Raw genomic sequence first — 13,744 nt, 5'->3', positions numbered from 1 at the left:
GTTGAAGAGCAAAGATCTAATCTGCACATCCACTGTATTGCCTACATTTTGCTCATTGTCACTGATCACAATTCTGCCAAATACTTCCCCATATGTATGCATGAATAGACTGAAACTTAAATCCTACATTCAAAACAGATTTTTTTTTCAAAGCACATACGCACGAAACAATCACCATTCTCATTCATTCCTAGGTCTCCAAATGGCCCAATCGCTTTATCACACGCTACTTAAACAATTTTTAAAAATTGGCATGACATCTCTGAATTCAGTTACTGTGGATCATAACCATGATTTATGGTTTAACATGCTGTTTTAATCAACAAACTGGTTAAGCAAAGCATGGCTTATTGCAATATGTGAACCCAGTCACAGAGTATCCTGGTGAGTGAAAATTGTCTTTGCATATTTGCTGCTGCTTAGAGGACAGGACTAGATCTAACAGACTTAGATGACGAGAATATCTGAACTATTGCTAGTTGTATGCATGAATAAAATCACAATGAAAAAAACACCCAAGTCACTATATTCCCCCATTCCCATGTAATCCCCAGAAGTGTTGCAAAAACCTTTTAACACTTGCCTTTCTACTCAAATAAAATTTAACTTCTGAGACAGGATCTCATCTTGCAGATGCTGGCATTTCCTGAAATGGTAACACCTTCAAAGATGCCATTGTGCGAATGACAACCTCTTCAATTTGAACAGAAAGCCCAATGGAAGTTATAGCTGTCTTTCAGCACTACAGGCAGGCCTTACAGCCAACAGATCTTCACAGGCATTGTTTCCATGATTATTTTTCAAGAGCATGGGAGGTATTGGTGACATGACAGAAACAAGGAAAAATGTTCCTCTTTTAATTTTCACCTCTTTGCATTTCAGAACAGCTAACTATTTTTTTTATGCTTTGACAAAAGCATGGAAACAGTATCTTGTTCATTATTGGGGGGAATGGGGAGGGGAGAATTATTTTTCTAAGAGGTAATTAATAAATACTATCAGTAAAGTTGCTAAATTACATTTGGCCCTTTAGGATTGATTTCATTGATTCACCTCCCCCAGTGAATGCATAGAATCTGAAAACTTACTCAAACATCTGCCATTGTTCTTGGATATCCACAATCTGCCCACTGTGAAACTTTTTGTTCTGTTTTGTTTGCTATAATACAAAGCATTCTAAAACAGACAACAGACACCTGTATCCTCTGAGGAACTGAATTCTATATAATTTTTCCTTCCTAGTAGATATTCACTATGGTTCTCTAGTTAGTATCTATCCTTTTGACATGCCTCCTCTCTGTGACATGGGCTGCCTTTAAGGTTGGCAGAAAAACAAGGAAACGGTTATAGACTTCATGCTCTGATTCTGACCTTCCCCCAGCTGCTGGGAAAGGATGATAGGTCCTTGATCTGCCCTAGCAGGTTATCTGTACTGATTTCCTGCAATCTTCCAGGTATCCCAAAGGTTTCCATGCAGCTAAAAGATTTGGGGAGTGCACCTTCTATATTTGGAATTACCTAGATCCTCCCCCACCACCAAGCCATTCTATCTCTGTGCTGTTTCTTATGTTATTTACCAGGTATCACCACCAGGTTCCATTGGATGGGATTAATATCCTGAGGCCAGGGTCTCTGAAAATTGTAATTTCTTGAGCTGAGTCTTCAGAAATTTCAGGAAATAAGACTAGGATCTCTAGTGGCCAAGATACTGCTGCAGCAGCAGTATTCAAGAATCCTGTCAAGGTCACAGAATTCTTTATTGTTTGTACTTCTAGGAAAATGTTGTGAAAGGAAAGGGGTTTATGATGGGGAGGACTTTCAGGTTTCACAGATTCAAGAATTTACACATTCTTTTCCTATTATACCATAAATAGATTTTGGATTTGGTGGTATGGTTGTATGGTTCATATTGTTTTTATTGTTTGAAATTGTTTTGCTGTTTTTAACTGCATATGAGCCACCCAGAGTCATTTACTGAGATAAGCAGCTATATAACTTTGATTAATAAACAAACAAACAAACAAACTCCTTGGCACTGAAATTGCCTTTTCACTGTTCTCTCAAAATTGCAGAAAAAATACTTTATGTACCAAAGACTGAGGCATTTTTAGTGGACAGTCAAGCATGGAGCTTACTCTATTCAAACATCAACCATCAATCAACATTCAGGTATTTTTAAGCATTCCATTTAAGCTGTCAGCTGGCTGGAGCTATTGAAATTAGGTGTGGTGGTAAAAAGAGAAGGACAGGCCTTAGGAGGTCCATCCCAGATTCTTAGGATGTGAGAAACATGAAAATTGAAGGTATGAATCACTCCTGAACCAATTTAAATCACTGAAATAGTTCAGAAAGTTGATGCAATTTCATTTGCACCATTTGAATCAATCACTGAATTAGGCCGATCCAATTTGACTTTCTTAATTAATTGGGAAAAATGCTTCTGGGCCTGGCTAACCACCTTGGTCACCCTGGGGGATAACCTGTGCTGGGAAGTACAGGGAGGGATGGCTCCCTTGGTTCTCCTGAACACTCAAGGGTGTTTGATACTACTGGCCATGGTATTCTCCTGGATAGGTTGTCAGAGTTAAGATGTAGGGGCACTGAATTACAGTGGTTCCACTCAGATGGCCATTCCAAAAGGTCATTACTTACTAGGGAATTGCTCTTCTATCTCATGGCAATTGGGTTATGGAGTCCCTCAGGACTCCATTCCCCCACCCCCCTGCTTTTAACATCTACATGAAATCCAGGTATATGGTATGAGGTGCCATCAATATGAAGATTGTGTGCAGCTGTACTTGTCCTTTCCATCCAACACAGGTGAGATACTGGCGTTCTGAGCCAGTCCTTGAGCAGATTAATGGAATGGACAAGGGCCAATAAACTGAGACTCAGTCCAGACAAGTCAGAGATACTGTTTGTGGGTAATGCTGTTGTCATTAAGTGGTGCCTGTCCTGGAGGGGTCGCACTTGCCCTAAATCCATCACTGTCATGAGAGATTCAGGTGGCCTTAGTGGAGCAGAGTGCCTTTTATCAGCTTTGGCTGATTTACCAATTGCAATTTTACCTGGACAGTCTTGCAACAGTAATTCACACTCTGGTAACCACCTAGTTTGATTATTGCAATGTGTTGCATGTGGGGCTGCCTTTGAAAACAGCCTGGAAATATCAGTTAGCTCAAAGTAGAGTAGCTGGACTGCTCACTGGACTGGCTGATACGATGCCAGCTCTTTACCACCCACACTGGCTCCCAGTCCATTTCTGGACCCAATCAAAGTGCCCTTTTTGACCTTTAAAGGCTTAGGACCAGGTTACCTTGTGGAGTTCCTTCTCTAATAGGTATCTACCCAGACTTAAGATCATCTAATGAAGCCCTCCTGAGGTGGACCTCTACAAGGGGAAGAGCTTTTTCTGTGTGGCACCCTATTTATGGAATTCCTTCCCCAAAGAGGCTGAACTGGTGCCCACACCAGTATCATTTCAGTGCCAGGTGAAGGCCTTTCTGTTTTCCTAGACTTTTTAGCTGGCTTTTAAATGCATTTTAATTGTGTCTTAATTCGTATTGTTCTAATCTTTGAATGACTGCCTTGCAGCTGCCTAGTTTATATAATGTTTTTATTTTGCATTTTACTGTGCATGCTTTTAGACGATTTTTATTGTATTTTATTATAGACTGCACAGAGAGCTTCAGCAGGTTTTTTTAAAAAAAATAAAAATTGAATCACCCAGACCTGTTGGAAAGCATTAGATCCATTGGATTTGACTTGATTCTGTTTCACCAGAAACTGTCCCTGTGGAAGTATGTTCTTGGCACGCAGATTCACATGTAGCTGATCTTGGTAGGCCCTTGAACTGGCCACAATGATCCTTCCCAAGAACATGGACCCTTTGACAAAACAAAGCACAGCTTTGGAAGATACTTCATTCATGAGTTTGCACAGCCTTAGCTGACTTATGACCACCACTGGGACCAGAACATCCATTGCTAAGTGAGGTGGTTGTTAAGTGAGTCACCTCTGATTTTATGACCTTTTTTGCTGTGGCCATTAAGCAAATCACCAAGGTCGTTAAGTAAATCTGGCTTCCCCTATTGACTTTGCTTGTCAGAAGCCGGCTGGGAAGGTCGCAAATGGCAATTACGTGACCCTGGGACACTGCAACCATTGTAAATACATGCCAGTTGCCAAGGGCCTGATTTTTGTTCACATGACTGCAGGGACACTGCAATGGTCGTAAGGGTGAGGACCAGTCATAAGTCACTTTTTTCAGTGCCATTGTGACTTTGAACTGTCACTAAATAAATGGTCGTAAGTTGAGGACTACCTGTATTATCCTCATGTATGGTTTGGAAGTAAAGCTGAGATAAAGTTGCTTGTAATATCCTTATAGAGCTAATGCCTAAAACATGCCAGATCTTTCCTGGGCTATTGCAGATTTTATCTTCTTCTTCTAACTTCTTCTGGCCAATGATGCAGCTATGTATTTTAGATTCTGTGCAATGCTGTTACAGTTCCTGTCTGCTTTTAGATAGTCATGTGTATCATTATTTCAGCTGTGAAGCCCAGAGCTAGCATCAGACTCCATTTCATGCTTTTCCATGTGTTTCTATTTTCCTCTAAGGTCCAAACAAGCAACCATTCTTTGAGTTTTTAAGAAGAAACAATACTCTGTACATGTATAGTTTTGAATATTAACCTTACTGATATTGTAACATCCTTGGGGCCACCAGAATTAAATGGAGTTTGCTTCTGCTGCCTGAAGTGAAATTGGGAATAAACGTCATTTTGTTTTGAAACAGAATAATGCTTTTTAGAAATACCTACAGTAGATGAAAGCAGAAGTACATAATCACACTCATGTCCGTTTGGTTAGTCTAATTTAGAAAATTTCAAAAAGTAATATGGAATAAAAGAGAATTGCAGGGAGCCGCTTCGGTCATAATGGTCTAGATGCTAGTGCTGGACTGGTTCTCGTCAATTGACTTTGGGTGATTGTTTGAGACCTCTTGGGCTGCAAAGGTTTGATGTCAGCTTCCAGAACTAGCCTGAGAATGGGATTGGCCAAAAAGTGGCTCCTCCTTGGTGCAATAAAGAGAAGATAGAGAGGTAGCAGTCAATGGTGGGTGAAGAAAATCAGGGTGGGATTTTTCTTATATAGCACCAATACTTTCGATTATCTGAAGGAAGGGGGAAACTAGAAAAAAAGTATTTCTGCCAAGTATTATAGTTCTGAGCTAAACCTATATTGAGAATCAAGTTAACTCTGAGGTCAAGAGATAAAAAAGGTTTTCTTTTTCCCCATATAGACATGAAGAAATATTTGATGTAGTTTAGTCTTAGGGACAAAATGAACAACAAAGATTTCTGCAATTTAAAGGTCCTGAATTTGCCCAGTGGGAAGACTGGTTGAAAGACAATATTGGGCAATAATCCAGCTGAAAAATAAACCAAACTTAAATATAATTCATCACTTTTTGCCACTGTCAGTTGTGCTGCCTTTGGCTTTGTTGTCCTTCAAATGAAATGGCTGGGAGTTTAATAGAGATACTAATTTTTCCTCAAAGAAAAATGTGCGGCAAGAGACAGGCTCTTCTTCAAGGTGAATGCCAGGTTTCCTAGTTAATGTTTCAGTGTCCACCATGGTCCATAAAAAAGGGCTGCCATCCAAGAATGCCGTACTTTTTGCAGAGGTTAAGAACAATATTATATGGCATTTAACTCTGACCACCCCTGCAGAACTGGAAAAAGAATGAGTGACAGACTAAGCTGAAAGACAGCTGCTGACTAAAAGCTGCTTTGCTTGTCCATGGCTGAGTTCATGGCTGAGAAGAGATTAGAACCTGGAGCTTCCTATGTCACTTTTCCTCTTTGTTACTAGCTGTACTAGACCTCCCAACCTGATGCTTTTTGGATTTGTTGGACTGCAACCTCCCATAATCTCCATCCACTGCTGGCTGCAAAATATGGGGACATGGTTCAGCACATCTGGAAGGCACTGAGTTGGGAAAGATGGCCCTTTAAGATACCTGTGTAATTTGAATGTATGAGCAGCCATTTGAGCATTCAGCTGCTGTACCACATTAGGATATGAGAGCAAGTCAGCATAAAGTAATATAGTAGTTACTGTGTTGGACTTCAGCCAGGGAAGCTCAGATTCAAATCCTCATTTGACTGTGGTGTTCACTAAATGACTTGGGGTCAGTTCTTTTCTCTCTCAGCCCAATTATTTCAGTGGGCTGTTGTGGGGATAAAATTGGGAGAGATCCCCATAGATCCCCCAGCTTCAGCTCCCAAAGGGAGAAAAACAGGATATAAATGTAAATTAATCAAGAAAAAATGGAGTAAGGAAGTGATGCAGTGTTTCTCCCTCTGCCTCAAAGTGTAGTGTCTCTTCAGAAGTTCAATCAGTTGCCACTGAGATATTTATTGTAAGGCATCAGAAGCTCAAACAGACCTACAGTTTCTCCCCTTTCTTTTATCTTACCTTTTTTCCTCCCCAGCATTGTGTCTCCTCCTGATTGCTGCACATGCCTAGTCTCCATTGGTCTAAATTTTGTTGTTGGAACAAGGTGGCATTGTTGTAAACCCCAAGATTCTGCCAAGCATGGCTCCATTTCTTCAAGCAAGCAAGCGAGCAAGCGAGCAAGCGAGCAGACAGAATGGTGAATAATGTTGGTTTCAGATAAAGTTAATTCTCATAGCTTCTCTCTAAAAGTAGAATTGTAGTTTAAGAATGGTAAGAAGGCTGTCTTAGTCATGTCTCCTCTATCTCCTGCCTATAGAAAGTGCCCAGTGTTCCCTGGAGAGGGGGAATGACTGCTAGAGTACTATAGGCCTGAGCTATGTGCGCACACCCACACATTCACATTCTTAATGCAATACGTAAACTTCATCTTGTTCAAGAGAAGATATGAGAAAACAAATGCAATGTATGTTCTGTAAAGGGACTCAGGTAAGCTATAAGTAGACATGATATTTAAGGGAACATAACATGTAGACTCAAATTAATAAGCCTCACAGGATAAGATTCCCAAGCTCACTTCACTTGTAACATTACATGTCCTTGAAAACCTCTTGGGCAGTACAATTCTCAACAGACAGTTGGGAGATTTAGTGCATATGTTTCAAGTGTGCAGTAAATGAAAAGTTGCCAGCATAGTGCCCTCCCAATATTGGGGGTACACTTCACACTGTTTTTTTTGTTTTTTTGTTTGTTTTGCCTTTATACAAAGGCAAGTTTTGGACTATGAGCCCTGTCTAAGGGCTCATAGTCCAAAACTTCTGGAATGAAGATGCTATAAAGCAGGGTTGGGGAATTCTGTGCCCCCTCCAGATGTTGATCCCAGTATCCCTGATCTTTGCTGCCTTGCGTAAGATGACCGAAAACTCTAGGCCAGCAATTGTTGGAGGGTCACAGGCTCTCCACCCCTACTCTAAGAACATAACATCTGCTATATGTGATGACTGAAGATATTCTGCTTATAGACGCTGCTTGAGAATAAGATAATTTTCACTGGCAAGATGAGCTACAAAATAGTTTTATTGCTGGCCTGGAGGATCAGGTCCCATCTTGGAGACTATTACAAGCAATCATAAAGAAAATTATTATCATCATTATCATTATGGTCATCATCAGTACATTTTTATCCTACCTTTTTAATATATTTTGGTCAATTCAAGGTGGTGAACCTGTTCAACCTGTGCCTTGACACACTCCAACATTATCTGAAATGTACTTTGCTATGCTTCAAACATTGAATGAGCTGCCAGCTTGTTTCCAAATTCAATTCAAGACAGGACTAGTTAGTTTTAAAGTGTGACAGTGCTTGGAACCCAGTTCCAAAAAAACCCTCCCCCAGATCACTCTTATGATGGCTGTGTTTGCATGACTTGCCAACCCCCACAACCCACAAAAAATTGCCAATCCAGAACTTCACCATTTTATGCCCTTCCAACCCACAGAGCACTTTTATCACAGCTGGAGGATTAGCATGTTATCTAAAGCCAAAATGAACACCACCTGGGATTTCCACAATATGGCCTTTGTAATCTTCAAGATGACTAAGTTATAAAGTCCAATTTGCAAAAACCATAATGGTGGTCGATTCATACTTGAATGATGTAGTAAATGTCAAACTTTAGTTAAAATGAAATATGCAATTTAGCTTCATGGCTGGTGCACGCACACTTCCTCCATGAGCTTTTTGGCTTAGTATATCAGGCAATCTCAGCTATTATGGTCTTATTACTTATTCTTAAGTAAATAAGACCTTGAGCTCAAGGGTTTTCATTTCTGACTGAGCATGTGCAGCATCATATTGTTTATGTTAGGCTAATCGTACTGTTTATGTTAGGTTGTCTCCTTTCTCCTTCCCGCACAAGATAGTACAGATCTGCTTTTGAATAAAGCAACTCCTTTGTTTCCTTATTTCCCTTTGTTGTTGTTGCAAAAAATCATCTCAACAAGCAAAGAAGATACCCCAATGAATAAAACCTTATTTATGTAGGCAGTCTGCCCTTTTTGGGAATACTCAACTGGGGTCCTCTCAGATAAAATGAACTCTGGAGGAAATACCTGACAGTACTTTTTCAATAATGATGCATCTGCTATCCACTGTCATGGAATCACTAGCATGCATAGTAAGAAGGATAGTAAATTGTGATTGTGGCAGCCACTTTGAAGTCATAACACTCAAAAGGCAGGCTGGAACAAAACATAAGACCACTTGGACTCTCTTTTTTCCCAAGGAATGACATCTTATCTCCAAAACGGGCAATTCTGAGGAGGGTGAAAATCCTGACAAGGTATTTGTGACAATTTAGTACAGCCATACATATGGTGCTGTTTCCCTCCCATGCTTAGGATGTTTTGCTTGAGCACACTGATTCAAATTCAGATTATTCCTGGCGCTATGTCCCTACAACAAGCTTTCCCAGTGTAGTACATACTCCCTGCACTTCTGAACACTGTTTTTCAAGAGTGCATGGGTTAGGTGTTCTCAAAATTATCTCAGTCCATCAGAACAAATGTTTATAGGCTCCAACATCTGCTTGACACTCAGAAAAATATTTTGTAAGGGATCACTTCAGCTAGCAGAAATACTGTTTTTTTGATATAGTCACCCAACTACTTTTCTCTAATATTTCTCTGCCTTCCTTGTTATGCAACAGTCACAGTTTTCTGCTACTTTTGATAGCTGCGTATTCTGCTTAATGCAGCAGTGTAAAGTGCACTTTAAAAAGGCAGGACTGCTTAGAACTGCTTTATTATCATCATAATAGCATTAATCAAATCAGCTTTTAAGTAAGCCAATTATCCTTTATACAGATTAGTCCTAAATATTAATTTAATTATGTGGCTTAAATATGTCATATTTTACTGGGGAAAAGTGCATATTGAATTTTAATTTGTTTGATTATATGTATATTTTACACTCCCTTTCTAATGTTTTCCATGATGTAATATATAGGGCTTTTTTCTCATCAATATTTCATATTTTTACATTAATCTAAGCTAACTTGTCATTTCATAGTCTTAAGGCTCTGTATGGGTGTGCATGTATCTTCTTATACATTCATCCCCTACTAGCTTGATTTCCTTCATTTTGTATTTGGCCTGTAACAAGGACAATATCATGTGAACATTGAGGCATAGCACCAGTCTCGAAAGGTTGCCAAAACACAGCCAAAACACAGGTCTAACATAGGCCCCTTCAACATAAAGCTTTTGCATCCTTTCCAGATTGGTGCTATGCCTCAGCATTCACATGATGCTGTCCTTCTCAAGGAGCTAAGCCAGGTTTCTTCCGATCACTCTAAATCTCAGATCAGAAAGCTACCACTTGTGATAAGATCCTTGACCACATTAGGGACCTTCCCATCTTTTCCACTGATAGGAATTCCCTATTTATTAACTATATGGGGAATGATCAAAGGAACTATTTTCAATTAAATTAATTGAAGACCAATTTCTACACTCCTGTAATAGTTTGGCTGGGAGGAGCAGAGGTTACTGCAGGCTGTTGTGAGAACATCTCTGAGGATTTGTGGAGTGTTTGGGGCTGGCAACACCAGTTGTGTGTAAGGGCCTGAAAGAAGAAGGCAAGAGATAAAGACTGCTTTATCAAGAGTAGTAAATCTGGGTTGCAGAAAATTTGAACAACCACCAGATAGCAATAGAGTTTTCTACCCCTCTGCTGCCATCTCGGGGTCATCTGGATTTTTACAGTTCAGTTCTAATAGCTCTAGCTTTAAAAACATTTCAAGATAGCTAGTCTTCTTTATTGTTATTTTCTATATTTATATCCTGCCTTTCCTTCAGAAGCTCAAGGCACATGCATAGTGCTCCCTTCTCCTATTTCTCCCTCACAACAACCCTGTGTGGTAGTTAGGCTGAGAGGGAATGGCTGTCCCCAAAGTCATCTATCATCTATGAGCTTCTGTGGCTGAGGGTAGATTGGCTAAGTGATTGATATGGCTCTCTTGTCCTGATGCCATCAGGACACTACACTGGAACAGAAGTCCCATCACATCAGCTAGATGGGTAAGAGGTCTACCAAAAGCCAGCAGGACTTCATACCTATATTATGAAATAAGCACCTAATGCACCAGGTCTACATGCAACTCCTCAGTGGACTTGAATGTAACCCCTCAAATTGCTGCTGAATCACACTTTAAATGTGGTAGAAGGTGAAATTAACTATATGGGGAATGATCAAGGAAACTCTTTTCAATTTAATGTTAATTATATTGAAACGGAAATCAAATCAATATTATTTTTTTCCTTCTGCTCCCATCTGTGTTTTCCTGCCTCTGCCTGCTTTTTAAGAATGTAGGTCTTGTCCCAATAGTAAAAAATCAAATGTGGCCTTAGATGGGACAGCAAATCCACATCTTCGTAATATACATTACCATTTTAACAGCATCACTCCACAAAACTATTACCTTATTTAAATTACTGTTGCAACTCTGGTTCTGAATATGTGTACCTGAGAAAATCCAAGATATATTGCTTGTATTCTAATATGCAGAGGATCATGTACAAAGCAGGTGCGGTATTACTGCCTCATGCTAAAAGCTATTTTAATTGTTATGTTGCAGGGTGGGGCCAAGGGCTGGAACAAACTAACCGTTAGCATTCATCATCATCATCATCTACAAAAAAAAATTCTATAGCACTTCTTATTTTTAATATTCTTAAGTATTTAAGGCAGTAATAATAATATAAGAAAAAAGCAGAATAAAAGCAGAGTAAGAAAAGAATTTAAAGATCATAAAAAAAAACAAATACGGATGGGATTAACACCCAAGGAACACCAGTATAAGATGATTTTACAACAACTTCCAAAACACATTAACCCTTAACATCTGAATGTTTCAATTTCAAAAGTCCTACCATGTTTAACAAGAAAAAGACATCAATGTTATAAAAATAGAACAAGGCTATTGCTGTGACAGAGGTGAAGAAAGGAGTGGCAAATATTTGAACTAAGAGTAGTATAAACATATATGTATCATCAAAACCTGTTATATGCTACTGAGTAGTTGTCTGGATTTCCCTTTTTTTGTACAACTGAAGTTTCAGAAAGGCAATAATTCCAAAATTCAACTTCAGTATCCCAGTCATATGATTCTTTAACCTGGGCACTGTGTTTGCAAATTAGACTTACACCATACTACCCTAGAGATGCAGAAGAAAGCTGCCAGGCAATTCCTTGGAAACAAAACAATGTGAACTACCAAATTAGGCTCCAACATGGCAGGGATGGGCAGTGATGAGTAGAAATGGCCATCATTCTTGCTTCTGAATTTCCCACAGTAAGTTATATATTTGGGAAAGATAGATCTTATCCCCTCCATAAATATCTCTATCTCCCCCTCCTAGAGATAGAAAGATAAAGGGGAAGAGGAAGGGGGAGAGACAGAGAGGAAGGAGCCAGTGTGGTATAGTGGCTAGAGTGCTGGACTAGGAATGGGTAGACCCAGGTTCTAGCACAGAAGATAGCTTGATGACCTTGGGACAATCATTCTCTCTCAGCCCTAGAGTAGGACCTTGAAAACATCTATCTACCAACCTGCACTGTATCTGTGTGTAGATTATGATTATTCACTAACCTTCAGTGAAGAAGCCTTCATCCTGCAGTAGATTCTTCTTCATCATCATCATCACCATCAACACCATCATTGATGGCAATAGAATAAAGAGATAAAGATATTTATGTAAGTTGTATACAAGAATGGTATATGTTAGGTACTAGTGGTATTAAAAGTGTATATTTGAATAATCCTGCTTTGAAAAGTATATATATGAGAAAATCTCTCTATATTATAAAAAACTGCATATAATGACATATTTTAAACACTAAAAATTGATCATTCTAAAAAAAAAAAAGGAAGGAGTGGATCAATATATGAACCCTGGAAACAGTGTTATGGCTGGTTTTAAATAGATTCTTAAGCCCTACTGGGTCTCATTCATCTGCTCTGAGAATTGTGACAATTTCCAAAGAGTCTCTTCCATGCCCGTTGGGTCCAATCCAATGACATTTTCCACCCTGAGCATCTGCGTGGTTGCAAGTGGATTTCCAAACATTTTAAAGGACTATGTGTAGACTTCCTATTGAAGCCATGGTGATAAAAGTCTGTAGATGCCAGCAGTGGGGGGGGGGGGGAACCAAGGGATATGGCTTCACTTCTTCCTTCACCCTTCAGTGTTGGGATCAAAGACATCGCATGCAAAGACTGTATCAAAAAAAGAAGCATAACTTGCCAAAAAAAACTTCTTTCTGTCCTTTTTGATTTTTAAACTAATTTTATTATTTAAAAAAAACATTGCAATTAACATTCCTTAAAAAGCATTGCATACTGATAGCCAATATTATATGTATGTATACTACATGACTATATTTATCACTATTGTTTAAAAGACAATATGTTAGAAAAGTCATCTAACCTATTATACACTACGTGATATCCTTCGAAAGGAAAAGTCCCCACATTACATTAAACTATCCAAAATAAACATGGAAAAAAGAAGAAAACATTCTCTAGAAAAGATAAAAAAGGAATAAATAAATAAATATATGATGGAGGAGATAGCTGTAACAGACAAAATAGAAGCTGCACCCCCTTCCTCCCTCCCTGTCTTTTGGATGTGACCAGGGTCATACCCAGCTCCTTTCTTTGCCTAATCCTATCAGAGCTGAAGATGACCCTTCCTACCCTGACAAAGTCCTCTGCAATTCCATCTAAGCCAACGAATAGAAGCCTCATTCCCCTGCTCACGGAACAGCCCAAGGAAGCCCTAGTAAAGGAATTGCAACATAGAGAAACCCCACAATCAGGGACATTCACTTGATGACCTTGGTGTTCCACCTCCTGAACAATGGACTTTCCCAGCTCTGCTACCACCCCTGAAAGTAGAACTAACACTGGGTACATGGACAAGGACCTGCCTAAGTTCCCCCAAATTGCCTAGGGTCCCTAGGATTTCCTGCAGTGTAGCCTTCACAAAAATCTTTGCTTTTCCATTGTTCAGGGTTTCTCTTTCTTGTAAAATTGGAAGCCAACAATGTGGAATAAATGGTTGGTTATTTGTCCTCAGTGTTGTACTTCACTCTTCCATCACAGTAAACAACTGAACAACTCAGCAAAGAAAACACAAACTCAATGTAACATAAACAAAATTAATTAATAAAAATATCAGTTATATTACATTTTTGAATGTTAACACTGTGATTCCATT

This window comes from Candoia aspera, chromosome 2 (genome assembly GCF_035149785.1).
Source record: "Candoia aspera isolate rCanAsp1 chromosome 2, rCanAsp1.hap2, whole genome shotgun sequence".
Taxonomy (NCBI): Eukaryota; Metazoa; Chordata; class Lepidosauria; order Squamata; family Boidae; genus Candoia; species Candoia aspera.
Note: the sequence above shows the minus strand (reverse complement) of the source record.